Source organism: Salmo salar, chromosome ssa22, assembly GCF_905237065.1.
Source record: "Salmo salar chromosome ssa22, Ssal_v3.1, whole genome shotgun sequence".
In the NCBI taxonomy this organism is placed as follows: domain Eukaryota; kingdom Metazoa; phylum Chordata; class Actinopteri; order Salmoniformes; family Salmonidae; genus Salmo; species Salmo salar.
The window spans coordinates 48,430,072-48,455,000 of record NC_059463.1 but is presented as its reverse complement, the minus strand read 5'-3'; the positions used below and the strand labels follow the sequence as shown (position 1 = coordinate 48,455,000).

Here is a 24,929-nt window from a genome sequence, read left to right as displayed (position 1 = left end):
TGTGTGTGTGTGTGTGTGTGTGTTCCAAACCCATCGTAGAGGAAGAATAGACAAGCTGGTTGTGTGTGTGTGTGTGTGTGTGTGTTCCAAACCCATCGTAGAGGAAGAATAGACAAGCTGGTTGTGTGTGTGTGTGTGTGTGTGTGTTCCAAACCCATCGTAGAGGAAGAATAGACAAGCTGGTTGTGTGTGTGTGTGTGTGTGTTCCAAACCCATCGTAGAGGAAGAATAGACAAGCTGGTTGTGTGTGTGTGTGTGCGCATAGCTGGCCAATATTTTTACAAGAACATCGTTGAGATTTATCTCATGACTCTTATAGTCAATGAACAGATCATATGCTCATTTTCAATATTTATTTAGTTTGCCGATGATTATGGGAACTATGTTTTAGAATGTCCTCTTTTGAAGTCCCATTTTCTCACAGCAGCCTTTATATTGAAGGTTTGAAGTTGCTATGACGAATCCACGTTTTCCCCCAGGCTGTTTACAGCCAACTTGTTTCTGAAGTCCCGTGTGGTTTTCCCCCAGGCTGTTTACAGACAACTTGTTTCTGAAGTCCCGCGTGGTTTTCCCCCAGGCTGTTTACAGCCAACTTGTTTCTGAAGTCCCGTGTGGTTTTCCCCCAGGCTGTTTACAGCCAACTTGTTGCTGAAGTCCCGTGTGGTTTTCCCCCAGGCTGTTTACAGCCAACTTGTTTCTGAAGTCCCGCGTGGTTTTCCCCCAGGCTGTTTACAGACAACTTGTTTCTGAAGTCCCGCGTGGTTTTCCCCCAGGCTGTTTACAGACAACTTGTTTCTGAAGTCCCGTGTGGTTTTCCCCCAGGCTGTTTACAGACAACTTGTTTCTGAAGTCCCGCGTGGTTTTCCCCCAGGCTGTTTACAGACAACTTGTTTCTGAAGTCCCGTGTGGTTTTCCCCCAGGCTGTTTACAGACAACTTGTTTCTGAAGTCCCGTGTGGTTTTCCCCCAGGCTGTTTACAGCCAACTTGTTTCTGAAGTCCCGTGTGGTTTTCCCCCAGGCTGTTTACAGACAACTTGTTTCTGAAGCCCCGTGTGGTGTGGCAGTGATTATTATTTTTGTAATTCTCTGTACGTCTGACCTGATTTACATTGAGTGTGTGTTCCATTCGGCCCAGTTAGAAAAGGCCTTGTTTATTTGGAGCGCCGGTCATGTCTGAGAGGGCTTTTAGTACAATGAGTGTGATGTCACCCGCCCAAAGTGTGTGTGTGTGTGTGTGTGAGGGAGGGTACAATTACCCCTCTGTTTAGTGCTGGTGACCCCCCCACCCCCACTTTTGGCAGGGGTGAAATCCATTTCATGGCCACAATTGTACCCATTTTAAGGTAACTGTCCAGTGAAACTCTCACTCGTATTGAAATAAATAATGTTGTTGACTCATTCTATACTCGTATTTGTGGCCAAAGCATAAATTGGAGAGAAAAAAACCACTTCAAAAACCCCATTAAAAATGCTTGCTATTTCCTCATAGAGGATAATGAGCTGGCCAATCAGTGGTCTACTCGCATGACTATTTTTATTGACCCGTATACGACCACACCATTCTGTCGTTGGGGTACGACCACACCATTCTGTCGTTGGGGTACGACCACACCATTCTGTCGTTGGGGTACGACCACACCATTCTGTCGTTGGGGTACGACCACACCATTCTGTCGTTGGGGTACGACCACACCATTCTGTCGTTGGGGTACGACCACACCATTCTGTCGTTGGGGTACGACCACACCATTCTGTCGTTGGGGTACGACCACACCATTCTGTCGTTGGGGTACGACCACACCATTCTGTCGTTGGGGTACGACCACACCATTCTGTCGGTACGGTACGACCACACCATTCTGTCGGTACGGTACGACCACACCATTCCAACACAGGATTGCTGTTTTTTTTAACAGTTAGTTTCCCTTCCAAAAATGTAGTTATTTCACGCATATTGTAATTCATTATAAGTCATATTTCATAAAAATTTCTTTTATTTAACTAGGCAAGTCAGTTAAGAACAAATTCTTATTTACAATGATGGCCTACTGGGGAACAGTGGGTTAACTGCCTTGTTCAGGGGCAGAACGACAGAGTTTTACCATGTCAGCTCGGGGATTCAATCCAGCAACCTTTCGGTTACTGGCCCAACGCTCTAACCACTAGACTACCTGCCGCTCTGATGACGGCCTACCCCGGCCAAACCCTAACCCAGACTACGCTGGGCCAATTCTGCGCCGCCCGATGGTACTCCCAATCACAGCCGGTTGTGATACAGCCTGGAACCAAACCAGGATGCAGTGCCTTAGACCGCTGCCCCACTCGGGAGCCCACTGGACAGTTACATTAAATTGGAACTGACAGCATTTTAGCAACATGAAATCTGTTCATATACACCCCCAGGAAGAATATGACTCTTTTTATAAAATTATCTGACAAGCAAGAACTTGAAAATGATGTTATCTAAGTGTTCATGAATTCTTAATGTTTGTGATTTACATATACTAAAGCATTTGTGAAAATAACTATAGCAATATAGAGTGGTGAAGCATTTGGACAATTAATAGACACTGCAGTAAATAGAACTTAATAAAAACTTCTGTCTTGTCCAGGACCGGAGTCTACGCAGACTGGTGCACCATACCAGAACTACAGTAGGCCTTTATACAAACAAGCCATTTGCCACACGGGCCTGCCATCTTTCACTTTGAACTGGACTGTGTATTTACAGGCAGTTGCAACAGCATGACTTTAGATCATTAGAACGCATTCACCGAAAGCTACAAAATACACCTGAATGGATTTCTGCAAATATGTAAATACCACAGAGTCCTCTTACATTTGAGTCCTATTGATCAAACAACCATGAAAAGGTAGACTCTATCCTTCAGTTATGCACATCAACAACAAGATTGACAATTAATGCTAGCCAGAGCAAGATGAGCTAAAATCTAACGAAGGAACATTAGATAAACGGTTTCAGCTAGTTGCCCGTCAACATTGCACTGATAAACAATGGGAAATTGTAGCCTACTCGTCCTTCTGCAGCTTGCCTGCAACCAAGCGCCCAAGCTAACTGGCTAAAGTTGGCTAGCTTGCTAGCTAGCTACTTCCAGACACAAATAAGAGAACACCTCATTCTGACCATTTTACTCACCCTAGCAGAGCTAGTTAGCTAGGCTGTTTATATGTGATCTAGAGCATTCCTCACTAACAATGACTTGTTTTGCCTACGTTTACTGACACCAGTCATATTCACCCGGTGTTCGTAAATTCATCAGTTCTTCTACTCTGTGGCACACTCAGACGAGAAACTGGGAATTAGATATTTTTGACTGATTGTCTGTTTCATATCTGCAAGGTAGTTAAAACACTGTCAGTTCCACTTTTTTTAAGACTTAAAAGCATCCTGCTTAAAACCTCCATTAAATTAAAGTGAATGGTGGTGTTTCACAAGTGCCTTTACACAATTCAATCAAGCCCAGCCCTACAAAATACCATTTACTTCCTGTCAGAGGTAGTCAATTCCATAAAGCCCAACCCTACAACATACAATTTACTTCCTGTCAGAGGTAGTCAATTCCATCAAGCCCAACCCTACAACATACAATTTACTTCCTGTCAGAGGTAGTCAGTTCCATCAAGCCCAACCCTACGTTATACCATTTACTTCCTGTCAGAGGTAGTCAGTTCCATCAAGCCCAACCCTACGTTATACCATTTACTTCCTGTCAGAGGTAGTCAACAGCTGACAATGCAAGATGTGCACACAGTGTAGATCTGTGATAAAGGTTTACACTATCTAGCTATTCTTCTGTCTTCTTGACCTGAGGGACCATTGTTCTACTAATCCCTGAATGGAAAGTCTTATGGGGAGAACAAAAAAGATGACAACGTTCTCCATTTCAGCCTCCACCAAACTGCATGAAGATAAACATTCAGGTCAAAACGATGAACCAAACAATATCCAATATACTGTAGATCCATTTGTCTTCATTCAGACGTCAACTCAGGCTCTAGCAGTCAGCGTCTAGGTAGTGATGAATGAATGGTTCGTTTATCACTGACCTAGCAGCTCAGGTTTTCCCTTGGGTCTGTGCTTGCCTCACCTGAGGGAAGCGTTGCGCGGCATGACCTGACAGATCCAGAAATGGGAAGTTTCACGAATGAGCCAGGGCTCAGCTGGCGAAAGGCCTCAGGGTTTTAAATGTGTCGCCATGGCGATGACAAAATGCTAAGACAGCAGATGCTACTACAGTACAGACCCCGGGCAGAAACATATTGTTTACTTACCACTGTCTTTTTACTACCTGTAGGGATTTATGGAGATTCTCCAGGTTTGACCGAATGTTGGCGCTGTTTACAGGCAGTATTCCTTGACAATGGCTGTCTTTTTTAACTCCTTTGCAGAAGTGAATAACATTCCTTACAATCACCTAAAATGCATAGTCAAGGTGCACAATGTGATTTTTAGTCTGGGAATAAGCTTAAAGTCCTACTCCAGTCGCCTTTTCAGCTCATATCACCTGATTTTACTTAACCTCTTGAGCATCTGATCCCGTTAGCGGGATCAAAATCCAGCGAAAAATCATATCGCCAATTAGCATTAAAAAATTAGCATAATTTTTTACAAAATTAAAAAATATTTTTTTTTTTTTTTTATAGATACACCTCTCCTGAATCGACCCACGTCGTCCGATTTCAAAAAGGTTTTACAGGAAAAGCAAATCATTAGATTATATTAGATGAGTCCATCGTAAAAAGCAGCTTCATAGCCATTTTCCGACCAACCACTTCCATCACATATTATCAATAAACAGCTAAATGTAGCACTAACCTTTTACAAACTTCATCAGATGGCACCCCTAGGACATCATGTTATACAATGCATGCATTCTTTTGTTCAATAAAGGTCATATTTATATATAAAAACAGCATTTTACATCTCTGTCTGACGTTGACTACCTAATTTCCCCTCAAAAGCGTCCCGGTAAACAATGCTACGTTTCAATAAATTGCTATACTATAACGATTTTTTAAATGTATATTGTCAATCTAACATTTATAGATGAATATCTCTTGAGAACACCCGTCATACCAGATTTTAAATTAACTTTACTGGGTAATCACACTTTGCGATAAAAGGAGATGCGATACTCAGAAAATCAGCTAATATACAGTGCTCGGCGCCATCTTGGATGCAACAGTATGAACCATCTCATCTTCAATAATATTGTCAATAATCGCCTACCTTTAGTTGTCTTCATCAGAAAGCATCCCAGGTCCACAACAGATGTATTTTCGGTCAAAAAGTCCATACTTCACGTTCCATTAGCCTGATGTTGGTAGCGCGTCCTATGGCTCTCTCCAAACGCAGCTCTGCACTTCATACTGAAAGCAATCCTCGCGCATGTAGGTTCGTTCAAACATGTCAAACGTTGTATAAAATAAATGTTCAGGGCCACTAACACCAAGAGAGCCAATAAGATTCGAGGGGATGATTTCATTGCCTTTAAAACCGTTTCCAAAGGTGGGGGCAGACATGGCCGGCCGGCGTCATAATGGTGATGGCCCATCCCCTGTGACCAATTTCAAACTCCTGTCATTCACTGAGTTTTGACTCTATAAGGCTCAAACCACTGTGAAAGGACTGGCGACATCTAGTGGAAGCAATAGGAAGTGCCAAAATATTCCTAAACCCCTGTGTTTTTCAATGGGATAGGTTAGAACTCAATAAAGGTATCCACTTCCTGTCAGAAAATGTCTCAGGGTTTTGCCTGCCAAATGAGTTCTGTTATACTCACAGACACCATTCAAACAGTTTTAGAAACTTTAGAGTGTTTTCTATCCATATATAATAAGTATATGCATGCCCTATCTTCTGAGTTTGATTAGTAGGCCGTTGAAAATGGGAACGATTTTTTTTCAAAATGCGCTGTGGCGCCCCCTATCCTAGGGTATCCTCAAGAGGTTAACAAAACGCACATCTCAATAGGTGGTCCAGGTGTACTCTGACGTGGGGGGGGAGGCCGATGACATCAGTGGGCACCATCAGACCTCCTTGAATGTCCTACTCCATGAAGTTTGTACTTGTGTCTAAAAACAATGCCTATTTTTGCTCAAAACGTATATTTGTGTGTACGTTACTGTACTTATACATGAGATATTCAACAGGAAAAGTACCTATTTAATCTGGGTCTGGTAAACCACCTTTGAAGTTGTTTCGTCTGGTCAGTCTTTGATCCATTTTTGTTTGGCGTTGCGAAATCACACTGTTAAGTAGGGTTAAGTGGTAGTCAGTTTAATTACTGCCATTTACTCTGGCCTGCTCTGTTTTCTCTGGATGATTAACCTTCACTTGAAAAATGAGAAAAAATGCGGCAATAGTACTGTTTGTCAATTTTGAGATGCCGTAGCCAGTATACACTTCCTCAAAATGGTCAGAATTAATCCAAGATAATTTAAGAAATCTGTTCATTTTGATTTTTGCCAAAGACATCTTAGTAGCACCTCCGACAAAGGCTGCCTTGACCTAATCCTGCAGGCCTCACCTGGGCAGTATGAATAATGATGGTGATGTATGACTCAAGCTAAACAATTCCATAAGTTTAGCTCTGGCCAGTGGGAGAAGGATCATTAGCATATAATTGCATATGTAGCAGCCTTCAAGTGATTGCTCTTCTGAGCCTTTTAGCAATATGATAATGTATTCATAATAGGATATTCTGTAGCCTAGTAGCAAGTACTTTCACTATTAACTAAATGCATTTCTTTTTACTTCTATGTTTTCTTATATGCTGGTAGTGCAGACCTGTAAAATATTTTCTTTGCTTGTTCTCAGCATCAATGTCTTTTGTTGATTTTAATCTCCTCTCTTCTCCTTCTTCAGGTTTGGACTGGTGTACATGGGGGACAAGCAAGTGGAATTCTGGGATGTTTGCAATGTCAGAGAAGGAATAGTAGAACTTGTGTTTCTACAGGTAAGAACCCGAAGTCTTTGTCTGTTTCTGATATGGGAGAATGGGTGCATGACTGACAGGAAGGAATACTGTGGGAATGGAACGCTATGCTCACACAATAAAACATGGCCTCCACGCCATAGCCATCCACAGTTTCTCAATTTGGTCTTAAAAACGAGATATCTAAGTTTGCTGTCACACATGTAGAAAGGAGTGAGCAGACATCCTGCCCACATCATCCCAAAGACCATTTTGGGCATTTATTTTGGTAGAAAGTCTTAATGTAAAGGGGGTAGTGCCCATTGTGGCAACAGGAATAACCGTTTAGACTTTCAAGACATTTCCTCTAATTCATCTTAATTATGCAAATAGCTCAGGGCTTGGGATTGGAGTTTTCTACCCTCTGGTGACAAGTCCACTTCCATCGACCGCATCCCAACGCATTCAGCAGCTATGTCAAGTGTCGATGTCTGGTCCCAATTACCTCCCCAAACCAGAGGATTTGGCTGCTTTGAGGACCAAAGGGCCCTCCTACAGTAGCGTTTATCCGTTTGTTTTCATATTTCCCTTTGGTTAGCCTTCCTTCCTTCTCTTTGCCTTTTTTGGCCCAGCCAAGGATTATTTTATTTCTTCCTCCCATGCTGACCTTGGTTATGTAAACTTGCCTCTTGATTCCACCCAGTCCAAGTTGCCACTTTGCCAGCTAGGAGCACTAGCTCCCACAAAGCTCAGTGTTCTGATTACATTGTGGAATCGGATCAGGGACTATTTCTTCCCAGGCTGGCCGGGTGGGTGGGGGGGGGGGAGGAAGTGGAGGGGGAGGATTGAAGGCGGGGGGTGGGTGCGTACGAGGAAGGAGGGTCGTAGTGTGTATGTGAGCGGTTTACTCCTCCACTAACCTCTCCTCGTGGCCCTTGTGGTAAAGCAACCACCATTATGTCACAGCAACCATATGTGTTTTATTCCCGTCTTTTTATTTCTGTCCTAACCCCATTATTAAACTTTTTCACACAAAAGCCAAACATTGGGGAAACACTGGCCGTTCAGACCCTTTTCATCAGCACCCTTTGGACTCCCTCTATTCTAAGGCAACAGTTGTCACTGTGATAAAAACATTTTGTTCTCAGTTTAGTAAACCCTTTCCACTATTAGTCTTTCTCGTTGCCTGGTTAGAAAAATGCTCCGGAAAACGCGGAAGAAAACCTTGAGGAAACGTAAAGCAGACATTTGTCAGTGGCTCGCTGACGCAGATTATCACTGAGTAACCTTTTGTCTCCATTAGTGCCCTTACGTCTCAGTACGGTCCCTATGGCTGTAGCAGCCCTCAGCCAAGCCTGTGATTTGAGCTCTGTTTAAACAGTACTTCCCGTGGCCTTGGAGCGTGTGCCTTCTGAGTGTCTTATTATTGTCGACGTTTTCACTGGGATTTGTCTGGGAGGGGACTGATTTTATGGTAACTATGTACACACACACACACACACACACACACACACACACACACACACACACACACATTACAGGGAAATGATCAGCCAGAGCAGACAGGAAACCAGCAGCCACACTGCAGGGGAGGTGGGTGTGTGCCTGCCTGCCTGAACTTTACCCCCAGCAGAGAGAGACTCCCTGAACATCACACACCTGGTCTAGACACTATTATAACCTCAGTGCTATCACAATCAGAGCGTGTAATGGTGTCATTTAAAACCCATTGCACAATTGACTTTAGGATTGGTCTTTTAGGAACCATCAGCAACAGTACTTATACCACGAGAGAGAGAATAGATACGATCAATGATGTTACTAAGGGACAGCAGATGTGGAAATGTGTTGTTCTGAACTGTGTTGTTCTGAACTGTGTCCTGTGATTTCAGGGCTAGGGAAATGAGATGCAAAGTATGGTGGAGCTCAATCTGCTCATTCTACTCACCATGTATTGTTTCGGTCAGGTCTATTGATTTTAAAATGGTATTTTGTGTAACTGGACTCCATGCTAAGATCCATGATGGCAGCTTTGTTCCTTTGGCAGTCCTGTTCAACTCCAGCCTGACCATGGCAGGCAGTTTTGAAACCAAGCCTAAAGGAACAAATACCAAACCACTTCGTCACTCAGACTTGTGTAAACACGCACGCACACACACACACACACACTCACACACACTTCAACTGATGTTAGTATTGCTACAACCCTTGCCTTCAGGCCTCTGCAACAAAACCTTGAATGAAGAAATTAGCCTCTAAGTAATTTTTTTCTTCTGCTTTGCCTTCAGCCATGTCTTTCTGCATGACCTCATACCTGAAAGAGTTAATATACAGCCGTCATGTAATCAGCAGTCTCGATCTACATAGTCTCTTTGTAGAGTAAGGTGACTTTCCTTCAGCGACGGAGCAGTATTCATAACAAGCAGGCAGAAGTAATCAAATCATGTCCCTTTTAATCTCCGTCTCACAAACGATGTCCGGCTGTAATGCATTTGGCCAAATCAAAGAGAGCGGGAGAGGTAACACTCCTTCAGAGGTTGTCCTCCGTTCCCTGTCAGCCAATGTCACCTCCATCCATCCCTCTCTTCTTCCCGCTCCGCGGAAACAGTCTGGAATCGTAATCACCACTTGACTGTTTCTGTGACGTTCACATGGCCAACTGTTGATGCTCGAGGGCTGTAGAGTAGACTTCCCTCTTTATCAAAACATTTTTGTGTCTAATGCTCCGTTGCTCAAGTACAGAAAATTCTACAGGGTATTAGACATTGGAGGGGTAGTGGTTTTAAGATTGGTTCCTCACCTTTGATGCAGGGGACTTAAATATCCTGCACTGTCAAAGGCTTTGAAATGGAAGAACTGGGTAAATCCCTTGACAGGTTTGCAATTGTGCATCCGGTTGGGCCAGCCCTGAAACGGCTCGCGTAGAACCATTCTGTGTTGCCAGTTGTTAGACCATAGTGGCTCAGTTGGTAGAGCAAAGCACTTGCAGCACCAAAGGTTTCGCATTCCTGCTTGGGCCACCTACAGTGTATTCGGAAAGTATTCAGACCCCTTTATCCACATTTTATGTTACAGCTTATTCTAAAATTGATTAAATCATTTTTTCCCCTCATCAATCCACACACAATACCACATGACAAAACAAAAACAGTTTTTAGACATTTTTGCAAATGTATTAAAAATGTTTTTACATATGAATTGAGACCCTTTACTCAGTTCTTTTGTTGAAGCATCTTTGCCAGCGATTACAGCCTTGAGTCTTCTTGGGTATGACGCTACAAGCTTGGCACACCTGTATTTCGGGAGTTTCTCACATTCTTCTCTGCAGATCCTCTCGAGCTCTGTCAGGTTGGATGGGGAGCGTCGCTGCACAGCTATTATCAGGTCTCTCCAGAGATGTTCGATCGGGTTCAAGTCCGGGCCCTGGCTGGGCCACTCAAGGACATTCAGAGACTTGTCCTGAAGCCACTCCTGCGTTGTCTTGGGTGTGTGCTTAGGGTTGTTGTCCTGTTGGAAGGTGAACCTTCACTCTAGTCTGAGGTCCTGAGGGCTCTGGAGCAAGTTTTCATCAAGGATCTCTGTACTTTGCTCTGTTCATGTTTCCCTCGATCCTGACTAGCCTCCCAGTCCATGCCGCTGAAAAACATCCCCACAGCATGATGCTGCCACCATCATGCTTTACCGTAGGGATGGTGCCAGGCTTCCTCCAGACGTGACGCTTGGCATTCAGGCCAAAGAGGGCAATCTCAGTTTCATCAGACCAGAGAATCTTGTTTCTCATGGTCTGAGAGTCTTTAGGTGCCTTTTGGCAAACTCCAAGCAGGCTGTAGGGTGCCTTTTACTGAGGAGTGCCTTCCATCTGCCCACTCTACCATACAGGCCGGATTGGCGGGGTGCTGAAGAGATGGTTGTCCTTCTGGAAGGTTCTCCCGTTTCCACAGAGGAACTATGGAGCTCTGTCAGAGTGACCGTCGGGTTCACCTCCCTGACCAAAGTCCTTCTCCCCCAATTACTCAGTTTGGCCAGGCGGCCAGCTCTAGGAAGTGTCTTGGTGGTTCTAAACTTCTTCCATTTAAGAATGATGGAGGCCACTGTGTTCTTGGGGACCTTCAATGCTGCAGAAATGTTTTGGTACCCTTCCCCAGATCTGTGCCTCGACACAATCCTGTCTCAGAGCTCTATGGACAATTCCTTCAACCTCATGGCTTGTTTTTTTCTCTGACATGCACTGTCAACTGTGGGACCTTATATAGACAGGTGTGTTCCTTTCAAAATCATGTCCAATCAATTGAATTCACCACAGGTGGACTCCAATCAAGTTGTAGAAACATCTCAAGGATGATCAATGGAAACAGGATGCACCTGAGTACAATTTTGAGTCTCATAGCAAATGGTCTGAATACTTATGTAAATAAGGTATTTCAGTTTAAAGAAATTCTATGAATTTGCAAAAATGTCTGACCCTATTTTCGCTTTGTCATTATGGGGTATTGTGTGAAGGTTTAGGAAAAACATACATTTAATCAATTTTAGAATAAGGCTGTAACGTAACAAAATGTGGAAAAAGTGAAGGGTCTGAATACTTTCCAAATGCACCGTATAGATGGAAAGGTATGCACGCACGACCAAGTTGCTTTGGATAAAAACTTCTGCTAAATGTCAATGTTTGTGTTTGTGTGTGTGTGTGTATTCACATTGCTCATATTTTGCCCAGCTATTCATTTGGAATGACCTGGACTTCCTAAAAATGAGATGTACCAAATATGAAATTCATGGTGGATATTGTGTAGTGTGAAAGCCACTTAAGATACAGTACAGTCTCTGAGGAATTCATCCAGGGTCAAGTACTGCCAGGGTCAAGTACTGCCAGGGTCAAGTACTGGAACTCTGTAAGACATCTAGTAGTTTAACACTACATGAGCTATTCAGCTGTTCATTCAGCCATTTCTTTCTGACGTAGCTTCCTACATATGTTCAAATGTTACTCCAGAAATACTTCAATAGGGGTTGGATTGTGCCCTTGGCAGCTCAACTGGGTCACAGCCTGCATTGTGGTTGGTTTTGCTATTCAAATGTATTAATATGGGAAAATGTGCCGACCTTGCAGAACGACCGCTGTGGTTTTGTTCGCCTTTGTTTATTTGTTTGTGGGTTGGTCTTTGTTGTTTTTGGGCTGAGCGGCTCTATGAAGACTTTCTAGTCTGTTTTGGTTGAGCTTAAAATATTTATCTGGAATGTCCTCCTTGGGAAATTAAATAATGAATGTTAAATGTGTCTTAAAAGAGAACTGTAGCATTTTTTTCTATATACAGTAATCAATAATGTATATTTCCCAGAACAATTCGTTTTTCAAAACAGTATATTCTAGTTTTTCTGCAGTTAGGCAGAGTTGTTATATACAGTTGAAGTCAGGTTTACATACACCTTAAGCCAAATAGCCACTCAACCTGGGTCATATGAGGACTTCAGGAAGCCTTGATTAGGGCCACTCAACCTGGGTCATGTGAGGACTTCAGGAAGCCTTGATTAGGGCCACTCAACCTGGGTCATATGAGGACTTCAGGAAGCCTTGATTAGGGCCACTCAACCTGGGTCATGTGAGGACTTCAGGAAGCCTTGATTTGGGCCACTCAACCTGGGTCATATGAGGACTTATGGGCCACCCAACCTGGGTCATGTGAGGACTTATGGGCCACTCAACCTGGGTCATATGAGGACTTATGGGCCACCCAACCTGGGTCATAGGAGGACTGTCTTACACTACATTCCCACAGTTTTATTTACTGTATGTGAAATGGCCCGTGTGTGAGTGAGGTGGGTAGCTGTCGTAGTGCCATGCCGAGGGTTGTTTCTATCTGATAATAAAGGCAAGGGTGATTTGGGGAGGTTGGGCGTGCAGACATGGCTGGTCAGGAATCTGGACTGTTTTCAGTGTGTTGATGCGCTGTTATGATTACCGTCTTTATATTGTATCTCAAGAACTGCTGAACAAGGCTCTGCTAACGAGGCTGGACCGTGATGAAGAGAGATTAATGAAGACGCTAGGGAATTGGAGGAGCAGAAGGCGTGTGTAATTATCAGTCTCAGCATCTGTTACCGGTCTTTATTTATTTATCTATTTAAACACAAAGATCCGAGGGTCTGCTTTAGGAGAACGTAGCCTCTCTCCATCGTTTTTCTGTACCAGAATGACTTTTCATAGAACCCTCCTCAAAATCACTTTGAAAGCTCTGATCAACACATTAATAATCATTGACTTTCTAAGAAATGGTGTCGACACAAACCAACAGTCTACTTTAGCATGTCGGTGTGAATGAGCTGCTGTAGAATGACGTGTCCATAATGGTTACTGTAGCTATGTTGCATGTCTAGGTAGGACAGTGTGTAGTATAGATAGATAGCATGTCCAGGTAGGACAGTGTGTAGATAGATAGATGGCATGTCCAGGTAGGACAGTGTGTAGATAGATAGATAGATAGATAGATAGATAGATAGATAGATGGCATTTCCAGGTAGGACAGTGTGTAGTATAGATAGATAGCATGTCCAGGTAGGACAGTGTGTAGTATAGTAGATGGCATGTCCAGGTAGGACAGTGTGTAGTATAGATAGATGGCATGTCCAGGTAGGACAGTGTGTAGTATAGATAGATAGATGGCATGTCCAGGTAGGACAGTGTGTAGTATAGATAGATAGATGGCATGTCCAGGTAGGACAGTGTGTAGTATAGATAGATAGATGGCATGTCCAGGTAGGACAGTGTGTAGTATAGATAGATGGCTGTCTAGGTAGGACAGTGTGTAGTATAGATAGATGGCATGTCCAGGTAGGACAGTGTGTAGTATAGATAGATGGCTGTCTAGGTAGGACAGTGTGTAGTATAGATAGATAGCATGTCCAGGTAGGACAGTGTGTAGTATAGACAGATGGCATGTCCAGGTAGGACAGTGTGTAGTATAGATAGATAGATAGATGGCATGTCCAGGTAGGACAGTGTGTAGTATAGATAGATGGCATGTCCAGGTAGGACAGTGTGTAGTATAGATAGATGGCATGTCCAGGTAGGACAGTGTGTAGTATAGTAGATGGCATGTCCAGGTAGGACAGTGTGTAGTATAGATAGATAGATGGCATGTCCAGGTAGGACAGTGTAGTATAGATAGATAGATGGCATGTCCAGGTAGGACAGTGTGTAGTATAGTAGATGGCATGTCCAGGTAGGACAGTGTGTAGTATAGATAGATGGCATGTCCAGGTAGGACAGTGTGTAGTATAGATAGATGGCTGTCTAGGTAGGACAGTGTGTAGTATAGATAGATAGCATGTCCAGGTAGGACAGTGTGTAGTATAGATAGATGGCATGTCCAGGTAGGACAGTGTGTAGTATAGACAGATGGCATGTCCAGGTAGGACAGTGTGTAGTATAGATAGATAGATAGATGGCATGTCCAGGTAGGACAGTGTGTAGTATAGATAGATGGCATGTCCAGGTAGGACAGTGTGTAGTATAGATAGATGGCATGTCCAGGTAGGACAGTGTGTAGTATAGTAGATGGCATGTCCAGGTAGGACAGTGTGTAGTATAGTAGATGGCATGTCCAGGTAGGACAGTGTGTAGTATAGATAGATGGCATGTCCAGGTAGGACAGTGTGTAGTATAGATAGATGGCATGTCCAGGTAGGACAGTGTGTAGTATAGATAGATGGCATGTCCAGGTAGGACAGTGTGTAGTATAGATAGATAGATGGCATGTCCAGGTAGGACAGTGTGTAGTATAGTAGATGGCATGTCCAGGTAGGACAGTGTGTAGTATAGTAGATGGCATGTCCAGGTAGGACAGTGTGTAGATAGATAGATGGCATGTCCAGGTAGGACAGTGTGTAGATAGATAGATAGATAGATAGATGGCATGTCCAGGTAGGACAGTGTGTAGTATAGATAGATGGCATGTCCAGGTAGGACAGTGTGTAGTATAGATAGATGGCATGTCCAGGTAGGACAGTGTGTAGTATAGATAGATGGCATGTCCAGGTAGGACAGTGTGTAGTATAGATAGATGGCATGTCCAGGTAGGACACTGTGTAGTATAGATAGATGGCATGTCCAGGTAGGACAGTGTGTAGTATAGATAGATGGCATGTCCAGGTAGGACAGTGTGTAGTATAGTAGATGGCATGTCCAGGTAGGACAGTGTGTAGTATAGATAGATGGCATGTCCAGGTAGGACAGTGTGTAGTATAGTAGATGGCATGTCCAGGTAGGACAGTGTGTAGTATAGTAGATGGCATGTCCAGGTAGGACAGTGTGTAGTATAGTAGATGGCATGTCCAGGTAGGACACTGTGTAGTATAGATAGATGGCATGTCCAGGTAGGACACTGTGTAGTATAGATAGATGGCATGTCCAGGTAGGACACTGTGTAGTATAGATAGATGGCATGTCCAGGTAGGACACTGTGTAGTATAGTAGATGGCATGTCCAGGTAGGACAGTGTGTAGTATAGATAGATGGCATGTCCAGGTAGGACAGTGTGTAGTATAGATAGATGGCTGTCTAGGTAGGACAGTGTGTAGTATAGTAGATGGCATGTCCAGGTAGGACACTGTGTAGTATAGATAGATGGCATGTCCAGGTAGGACACTGTGTAGTATAGATAGATGGCATGTCCAGGTAGGACAGTGTGTAGTATAGTAGATGGCATGTCCAGGTAGGACAGTGTGTAGTATAGATAGATGGCATGTCCAGGTAGGACAGTGTGTAGTATAGATAGATGGCTGTCTAGGTAGGACACTGTGTAGTATAGATAGATGGCATGTCCAGGTAGGACAGTGTGTAGTATAGATAGATGGCATGTCCAGGTAGGACAGTGTGTAGTATAGTAGATGGCATGTCCAGGTAGGACAGTGTGTAGTATAGATAGATGGCATGTCCAGGTAGGACAGTGTGTAGTATAGATAGATAGATGGCATGTCCAGTTAGGACAGTGTGTAGTATAGATAGATAGATGGCATGTCCAGGTAGGACAGTGTGTAGTATAGATAGATAGATGGCATGTCCAGGTAGGACAGTGTGTAGTATAGATAGATGGCTGTCTAGGTAGGACAGTGTGTAGTATAGATAGATGGCATGTCCAGGTAGGACAGTGTGTAGTATAGATAGATGGCTGTCTAGGTAGGACAGTGTGTAGTATAGATAGATAGCATGTCCAGGTAGGACAGTGTGTAGTATAGACAGATGGCATGTCCAGGTAGGACAGTGTGTAGTATAGATAGATAGATAGATGGCATGTCCAGGTAGGACAGTGTGTAGTATAGATAGATGGCATGTCCAGGTAGGACAGTGTGTAGTATAGATAGATGGCATGTCCAGGTAGGACAGTGTGTAGTATAGAGTAGATAGATGGCATGTCCAGGTAGGACAGTGTGTAGTATAGATAGATAGATGGCATGTCCAGGTAGGACAGTGTAGTATAGATAGATAGATGGCATGTCCAGGTAGGACAGTGTGTAGTATAGATAGATGGCATGTCCAGGTAGGACAGTGTGTAGTATAGATAGATGGCATGTCCAGGTAGGACAGTGTGTAGTATAGATAGATGGCTGTCTAGGTAGGACAGTGTGTAGTATAGATAGATAGCATGTCCAGGTAGGACAGTGTGTAGTATAGATAGATGGCATGTCCAGGTAGGACAGTGTGTAGTATAGATAGATAGATAGATGGCATGTCCAGGTAGGACAGTGTGTAGTATAGATAGATGGCATGTCCAGGTAGGACAGTGTGTAGTATAGATAGATAGATGGCATTTCCAGGTAGGACAGTGTGTAGTATAGATAGATAGATAGATGGCATGTCCAGGTAGGACACTGTGTAGTATAGATAGATGGCATGTCCAGGTAGGACAGTGTGTAGTATAGATAGATAGCATGTCCAGGTAGGACAGTGTGTAGTATAGACAGATGGCATGTCCAGGTAGGACAGTGTGTAGTATAGATAGATAGATAGATGGCATGTCCAGGTAGGACAGTGTGTAGTATAGATAGATGGCATGTCCAGGTAGGACAGTGTGTAGTATAGATAGATGGCATGTCCAGGTAGGACAGTGTGTAGTATAGTAGATGGCATGTCCAGGTAGGACAGTGTGTAGTATAGTAGATGGCATGTCCAGGTAGGACAGTGTGTAGTATAGATAGATGGCATGTCCAGGTAGGACAGTGTGTAGTATAGATAGATGGCATGTCCAGGTAGGACAGTGTGTAGTATAGATAGATGGCATGTCCAGGTAGGACAGTGTGTAGTATAGATAGATAGATGGCATGTCCAGGTAGGACAGTGTGTAGTATAGTAGATGGCATGTCCAGGTAGGACAGTGTGTAGTATAGTAGATGGCATGTCCAGGTAGGACAGTGTGTAGATAGATAGATGGCATGTCCAGGTAGGACAGTGTGTAGATAGATAGATAGATAGATGGCATGTCCAGGTAGGACAGTGTGTAGTATAGATAGATGGCATGTCCAGGTAGGACAGTGTGTAGTATAGATAGATGGCATGTCCAGGTAGGACAGTGTGTAGTATAGATAGATGGCATGTCCAGGTAGGACAGTGTGTAGTATAGATAGATGGCATGTCCAGGTAGGACACTGTGTAGTATAGATAGATGGCATGTCCAGGTAGGACAGTGTGTAGTATAGATAGATGGCATGTCCAGGTAGGACAGTGTGTAGTATAGTAGATGGCATGTCCAGGTAGGACAGTGTGTAGTATAGATAGATGGCATGTCCAGGTAGGACAGTGTGTAGTATAGTAGATGGCATGTCCAGGTAGGACAGTGTGTAGTATAGTAGATGGCATGTCCAGGTAGGACAGTGTGTAGTATAGTAGATGGCATGTCCAGGTAGGACACTGTGTAGTATAGATAGATGGCATGTCCAGGTAGGACACTGTGTAGTATAGATAGATGGCATGTCCAGGTAGGACACTGTGTAGTATAGATAGATGGCATGTCCAGGTAGGACACTGTGTAGTATAGTAGATGGCATGTCCAGGTAGGACAGTGTGTAGTATAGATAGATGGCATGTCCAGGTAGGACAGTGTGTAGTATAGATAGATGGCTGTCTAGGTAGGACAGTGTGTAGTATAGTAGATGGCATGTCCAGGTAGGACACTGTGTAGTATAGATAGATGGCATGTCCAGGTAGGACACTGTGTAGTATAGATAGATGGCATGTCCAGGTAGGACAGTGTGTAGTATAGTAGATGGCATGTCCAGGTAGGACAGTGTGTAGTATAGATAGATGGCATGTCCAGGTAGGACAGTGTGTAGTATAGATAGATGGCTGTCTAGGTAGGACACTGTGTAGTATAGATAGATGGCATGTCCAGGTAGGACAGTGTGTAGTATAGATAGATGGCATGTCCAGGTAGGACAGTGTGTAGTATAGTAGATGGCATGTCCAGGTAGGACAGTGTGTAGTATAGTAGATGGCATGTCCAGGTAGGACAGTGTGTAGTATAGATAGATGGCATGTCCAGGTAGGACAGTGTGTAGTATAGTAGATGGCATGTCCAGGTAGGACAGTGTGTAGTATAGTAGATGGCATGTCCAGGTAGGACAGTGTGTAGTATAGTAGATGGCATGTCCAGGTAGGACACTGTGTAGTATAGATAGATGGCATGTCCAGGTAGGACACTGTGTAGTATAGATAGATGGCATGTCCAGGTAGGACACTGTGTAGTATAGATAGATGGCATGTCCAGGTAGGACAGTGTGTAGTATAGTAGATGGCATGTCCAGGTAGGACAGTGTGTAGTATAGATAGATGGCATGTCCAGGTAGGACAGTGTGTAGTATAGATAGATGGCTGTCTAGGTAGGACAGTGTGTAGTATAGATAGATGGCATGTCCAGGTAGGACAGTGTGTAGTATAGATAGATGGCATGTCCAGGTAGGACAGTGTGTAGTATAGATAGATGGCTGTCTAGGTAGGACAGTGTGTAGTATAGATAGATAGCGTGGGTGGGTGGGTGTGGCTCAATGCCCCTCTAGATCTGCCTGTCTGTGTTAACAGGAGAAGAGTGTGACAGATCTGGCTCCTACATGATGTTATAGTGACCCTGTGGGGACCGAGGTCCATACTGTGTCTGCGTGGGTAGGTTTACATTTGTGTGTGTGTGTGCATGTGCGCTCCCCGACCCCCTTTTCTTTCTTTCAGCTTCCAGCATCCCGCCAAACCTCCACACACACAGAGTCCTATTTGTGGTCAGCAGGAGGGGCTGGGATGCTGGAGGGGTGTCCATTGTGTTTTAAATAGAGCTGATTGGAACAGAAGGGACAAGAAAGCCCCTCTTGCCTAGACCCCTATTCTCATACAATAGAGCTGGGACGATAAACCGAAAATGATCGATACAGAGCGAACTGACTATTTATCGAGGACATTTTTCTGATAAGGAATGTGACGTTTGATATGAAGTCTATTAATATGGGCTATTGCTAACTGGACAATTGATAGCTACAATATTCAAGTCGTAGTTTTAAGGGTGATGTAAAAAAACTGGTGCACATTAATGTGATGAATTTATTGTTATCATGATAATTCAGTCGTCTATTGCTCCGTCTTTCTCTGTCAGTCTTTCTCTCTCTGTTTTTATTTCCTTTTCTTGGTCTTCCTGTGTCTCGCTCTCTCGTGCTCGCTCTCTCTCTTCCCCCGTCCTCTGTGTCTCGCTCTCTCTTCCCCCGTCCTCTGTGTCTCGCTCTCTCTCTTCCCCCGTCCTCTGTGTCTCGCTCTCTCTCTTCCCCCGTCCTCTGTGTCTCGCTCTCTCTCTTCCCCCGTCCTCTGTGTCTCGCTCTCTCTCTTCCCCCGTCCTCTGTGTCTCGCTCTCTCTCTTCCCCCGTCCTCTGTGTCTCGCTCTCTCTCTTCCCCCGTCCTCTGTGTCTCGCTCTCTCTCTTCCCCAGTTCCTCTGTGTCTCGCTCTCTCTCTTCCCCGTTCCTCTGTGTCTCGCTCTCTCTCTTCCCCCGTCCTCTGTGTCTCGCTCTCTCTCTTCCCCCGTCCTCTGTGTCTCGCTCTCTCTCTTCCCCCGTCCTCTGTGTCTCGCTCTCTCTCTTCCCCCGTCCTCTGTGTCTCGCTCTCTCTCTTCCCCAGTTCCTCTGTGTCTCGCTCTCTCTCTTCCCCCGTCCTCTGTGTCTCGCTCTCTCTCTTCCCCCGTCCTCTGTGTCTCGCTCTCTCTCTTCCCCCGTCCTCTGTGTCTCTTTCTGTCTGAATCTCTTCCTCTCCCTTTTTGGAGGCCACCTCTTCCCTATGTTGGAATATGGGACCAGTGTCTTTTCATTGGGACCCAGCTGTTGGGGTGGCTCATCCGTCATGGCCTGTCTCCACCCCAGACCCACCCCCTCTTCTCCTGGTTGACTGCTCCCTTAGGGAGATGAGTGGACTGGACCATTGGTACACGGATGGATGGATGGGTGGGAAGAGGATGGGGAATTCCACCTTGGTTAACTTAATGACTGGACCTTGTATGGATTTCCTCTCAATCCCAATGGAGAGGGTCGACTGGAGTCTTTTTTTTAACCTCCGCTGGCTTTGTTGTGATTGATGAGGAGCGGTGTGTGTGTGTGTGTGTGTGTGTGTGTGTAGGATCTGACCCCACTGGTTATCTGCTGCTGGGCAGCTGTGTACCTGACAGCATATGATCACTAATATTGATCACATTAGGAGCAATATTTAACCAGACCTCAGGCTTTACCTATATCTATATACAATGCCAAAACATAGTGTCAAAGGGCACAAGGTCAGAGTATCAGCGCCAAGGCCACCAGCCTATCTCAGTTTGTCTTTCCGCAACTCCTCGCATCCTCTCTACTCAACTCCTCAGCCATATTGGAGGAGAAGGTCCAAGGTCCTTTCCTTTGGACACTCTTCCCCAATGCATTTTGAGAAGGAATCGAGGAGAGATGTATTGAGGAAGAGCCTTGGTGTTGCTCTTTTGAAACTGCCATAAATAAAATTACTGGATTTTAATTTCAGTATACCTCAGGACACACACAATGATAATTTTAGCTTGGCTAATTATTAACTGTAGGTTTGCGTCCCAAATGGCATCCTATTCCCTATACACTGCACTACTTTTGACCAGAGCTTATGGACCTTTTTCCGACGCAGTCTTAGAAATGCCAATCAAATCAAATGTATTTATAAAGCCCTTACATCAGCTGATGTCACAAAGTGCTGTACAGAAACAAAGCCTAAAACCCCAAACAGCAAGAAATGCAGGTGTAGAAGCACGGTGGCTAGGAAAAACTCCCTAGAAAGGCCAAAACCTAGAGAGGAACCGGGCTATGAGGGGTGGCCAGTCTTCTTCTGGCTGTGCCGGGTGGAGATTATAACAGAACATGGCCAAGATGTTCAAATGTTCATAGATGACCAGCAGGGTCAAATAATAATCACAGTGGTTGTAGAGGGTGCAACAGGTCAGCACCTCAGGAGTAAATGTCAGTTGGCTTTTCATAGCCGATCATTCAGAGTATCTCTACCGCTCCTGCTGTCTCTAGAGAGTTGAAAACAGCAGGTCTGAGACAAGGTAGCACGTCTGGTGAACAGGTCAGGGTTCCATAGCCGCAGGCAGATCAGTTGAGACTGGAACAGCAGCACGACCAGGTGGACTGGGGACAACAAGGACTCATCAGGCCAGGTAGTCCTGAGGCATGGTCCTGGGGGTGGGGGAGAACTTGAATTCACACCGGATAAGACAGGAGAAATAGTCCAGATATAACACTGACCCTAGCCCCCCTGACACATAAACTATTGCAGCATAAATACTGGAATCTGAGACAGGAGGGGTAGGGAGACACTGTGGGCCCCGTCCGACGATACCCCCGGACAGGGCCAAACACCCACTTTGCCAACGCACAGCCCCCACACCACTAGAGGGATATCTTCAACTACCAACTTACTATCCTGAGACAAGGCCGAGTATAGCCCACAAAGATCTCCCCCACAGCACGAACCCAAGGGGGGGTGCCAACCCGGACAGGATGATCACGTCAGTGACTCAACCCACTCAAGTAACGCACCCCTCCTAGGGACGGCATGGAAGAGCACCAGTAAGCCAGTGACTCAGCCCCTGTAATAGGATTTGAGGCAGAGAATCCCAGTGGATAGAGGGGAACCGGCCAGGCAGAGAGGCGGCAAGGGCGGTTCGTTTCTCCAGTGCCTTTCCGTTCACCTTCACACTCCTGGGCCAGACTACACTCAATCATAGGACCTACTGAAGAGATGAGTCTTCAATAAAGACTTAAAGGTTGAGACCGAGTCTGCGTCTCTCACATGGATAGGCAGACCATTCCATAAAAATGGAGCTCAATAGGAGAAAGCCCTGCCTCCAGCTGTTTGCTTAGAAATTCTAGGGACAGTTAGGAGGCCTGCGTCTTGTGACCGTAGCGTATGTGTAGGTATGTACGGCAGGACCAAATCGGAAAGATAAGTAGGAGCAAGCCCATGTAATGCAGTAAAACCTTGAAATCAGACCTAGCCTTAACAGGAAGCCAGTGTAGAGAGGCTAGCACTGGAGTAATATGATCCATTTTTGGGGTTCTAGTCAAGATTCTAGCAGCCGTGTTTAGCACTAACTGAAGTTTATTTTGTGCTTTATCCAGGTAGCTGGAAAGTAGAGCATTGCAGTAGTCTAACCTAGAAGTGACAAAAGCATGGATGAATTTTTCTGCATCATTTTTGGACAAAGTTTTAGATTTTTGCAACGTTACGTAAATGGAAAAAAGCTTACCTTGAAACAGTCTTGATATGTTCATCAAAAAAGAGATCAGGGTCCAGAGTAACGCCGAGGTCCTTCACAGTTTTATTTGAGACGAGTCTACAACCATCAAGATTGTCAGATTCAACAGAAGATCTCTTTGTTTCTTGGGACCTAGAACAAGCATCTCTGTTTTGTCCGAGTTTAAAAGTAGAAAGTTTGCCGCCATCCACTTCTTTATGTCTGAAACACAGGCTTCTAGCAAGGGCAATTTTGGGGCTTCACCATGTTTCATCGAAATGTATAGCTGTGTGTCGTCCGCATAGCAGTGAAAGTTAACATTTGTTTCTGAATGACATCACCAAGAGGTAAAATATATAGTGAAAACAATAGTGCTCCTAAAACGGAGCCTTGAGGAACACCAAAATTTACAGTTGATTTGTCAGAGGACAAACCATCTACAGAGACAAACTGTTATCTTTCCGACAGATAAGATCTAAACCAGGCCAGAACTCATCCGTGGTGACAAATTTGTGTTTCCAATCTCTCCAAAAGAATGTGGTGATCGACGGTATCAAAAGCAGCACTAAGGTCTAGGAGCACGAGGACAGATGCAGAGCCTTAGTCTGATGCCATTAGAAGGTAATTTACCTCCTTCACGAGTGCAGTCTCAGTGATATGATGGGATCTAAAACCAGACTGAAGCGTTTCGTATAGATTGTTTGTCTTCAGGAAGGCAGTGAGTTGCTGCGCATCAGCTTTTTCAAATTTTTTGACGAATGGGAGATCGTTTAAAAAAAAAATTCAGGGTCGAGGTTTGGCTTTTTCAAGAGGCTTTATTACTGCCACTTTTAGTGAGTTTGGTACACATCCGGTGGATAGAGAGCCGTTTATTATGTTCAACATAGGAGGGCCAAGCACAGGAAGCAGCTCTTTCAGTAGTTTAGTTGGAATAGGGTCCAGTATGCAGCTTGAGGGTTTAGAGGACATGATTATTTTCATCATTGTGTCAAGAGATATAGTACTAAAACACTTTAGTGTCTCCCTTGATCGTAGGTCCTGACAGTGTTGTGCAGACTCTGAGCTTTGGAGAAATACGCAGATTTAAAGAGGAGTCTGTAATTTGCTTTCTAATGTTCATGATCTTTTAGTCAAAGAAGTTCATGAATTTATCACTGCTGAAGTGAAAGCTATCCTCTTGGGGAATGCTGCTTCTTAGTTAGCTTTGCGACAGTATCAAAAATACATTTTGGATTGTTCTTATTTTCCTCAATTAAGTTGGAAAAGTAGGATGATCGAGCAGCAGTGAGGGCTCTTCGATACTGCACGGTACTGTTTTTCAAAGCTAGTCGGAAGACTTCCAGTTTGGTGTAGCGCCATTTCCTTTCCAATTATCTGGAAGCTTTCTTCAGAGCTTGGGTATTTTCTGTATAACAGGGACCTAGTTTCTTATGACAAATGTTTTTTTGTTTTTAGGGGTGTGACTGCATCTAGGGTAGAGGTCGACCGATTAATCGGAATGGCCGATTTCAAGTTTTCATAACAATCGGAAATCGGTATTTTTGGACTAAATTTATTTATTTTTAAAAAAACATTTCTATGGACCTTTATTTAACTAGGCAAGTCAGTTAAGGACATATTCTTATTTTCAATGACGGCCTAGGAACGGTGGGTTAACTGCCTTGTTCAGGGACAGAACAACAGATTTTTACCTTGTCAGCTCAGGGATTCAATCTTGCAACCTTACGGTTAACTAGTCCAACGCTCTAACCACCTGCTTTACATTGCACTCCACGAGGAGCCTACCTGTTACGCGAATGCAGTAAGAAGCCAAGGTAAGTTGCTAGCTAGCATTAAACTTATCTTATAAAAAACAATCAATCAATCATAATCACTAGTTAACTACACATGGTTGATGATATTACTAGTTTATCTAGCCTGTCCTGCATTGCATATATTCGCTTAGGTACACGTTGCTCCAACCATAAACATCAATGCCTTTCTTAAAATCAATACACAAGTATATATTTTTAAACCTGCATATTTTGTTAATATTGCCTGCTAACATGAATATTTCTTTTAACTAGGGAAAATGTGTCAGTTCTCTTGCAAACAGAGTCAGGGAATGTGCAGCAGTTTGGGCCGCCTGGCTCGTTGCGAACTGTGAAGACTCTTTCTTCCTAACAAAGACAGCCGACTTCGCCAAACGGGGGATGATTTAACAAAAGCGCATTTGCGAAAAAAGCA

At 44.2% G+C, this 24,929-nt stretch overlaps 1 protein-coding gene across 2 annotated transcripts in view; it reads left to right on the top strand.

Annotated features, from left to right (window-relative positions):
- The window catches only part of LOC106583629 (plexin-B1), a 265,716-nt gene that overhangs the window by 106,748 nt on the left and 134,039 nt on the right, over nucleotides 1-24,929 (top strand). For both annotated transcript variants that reach the window (XM_014168018.2, XM_045705108.1), the window contains exon 2: nucleotides 6,890-6,980. The gene's annotated coding sequence lies outside the window, so the exon portion shown is untranslated. The remainder of the gene's footprint in view (nucleotides 1-6,889; nucleotides 6,981-24,929) is intronic.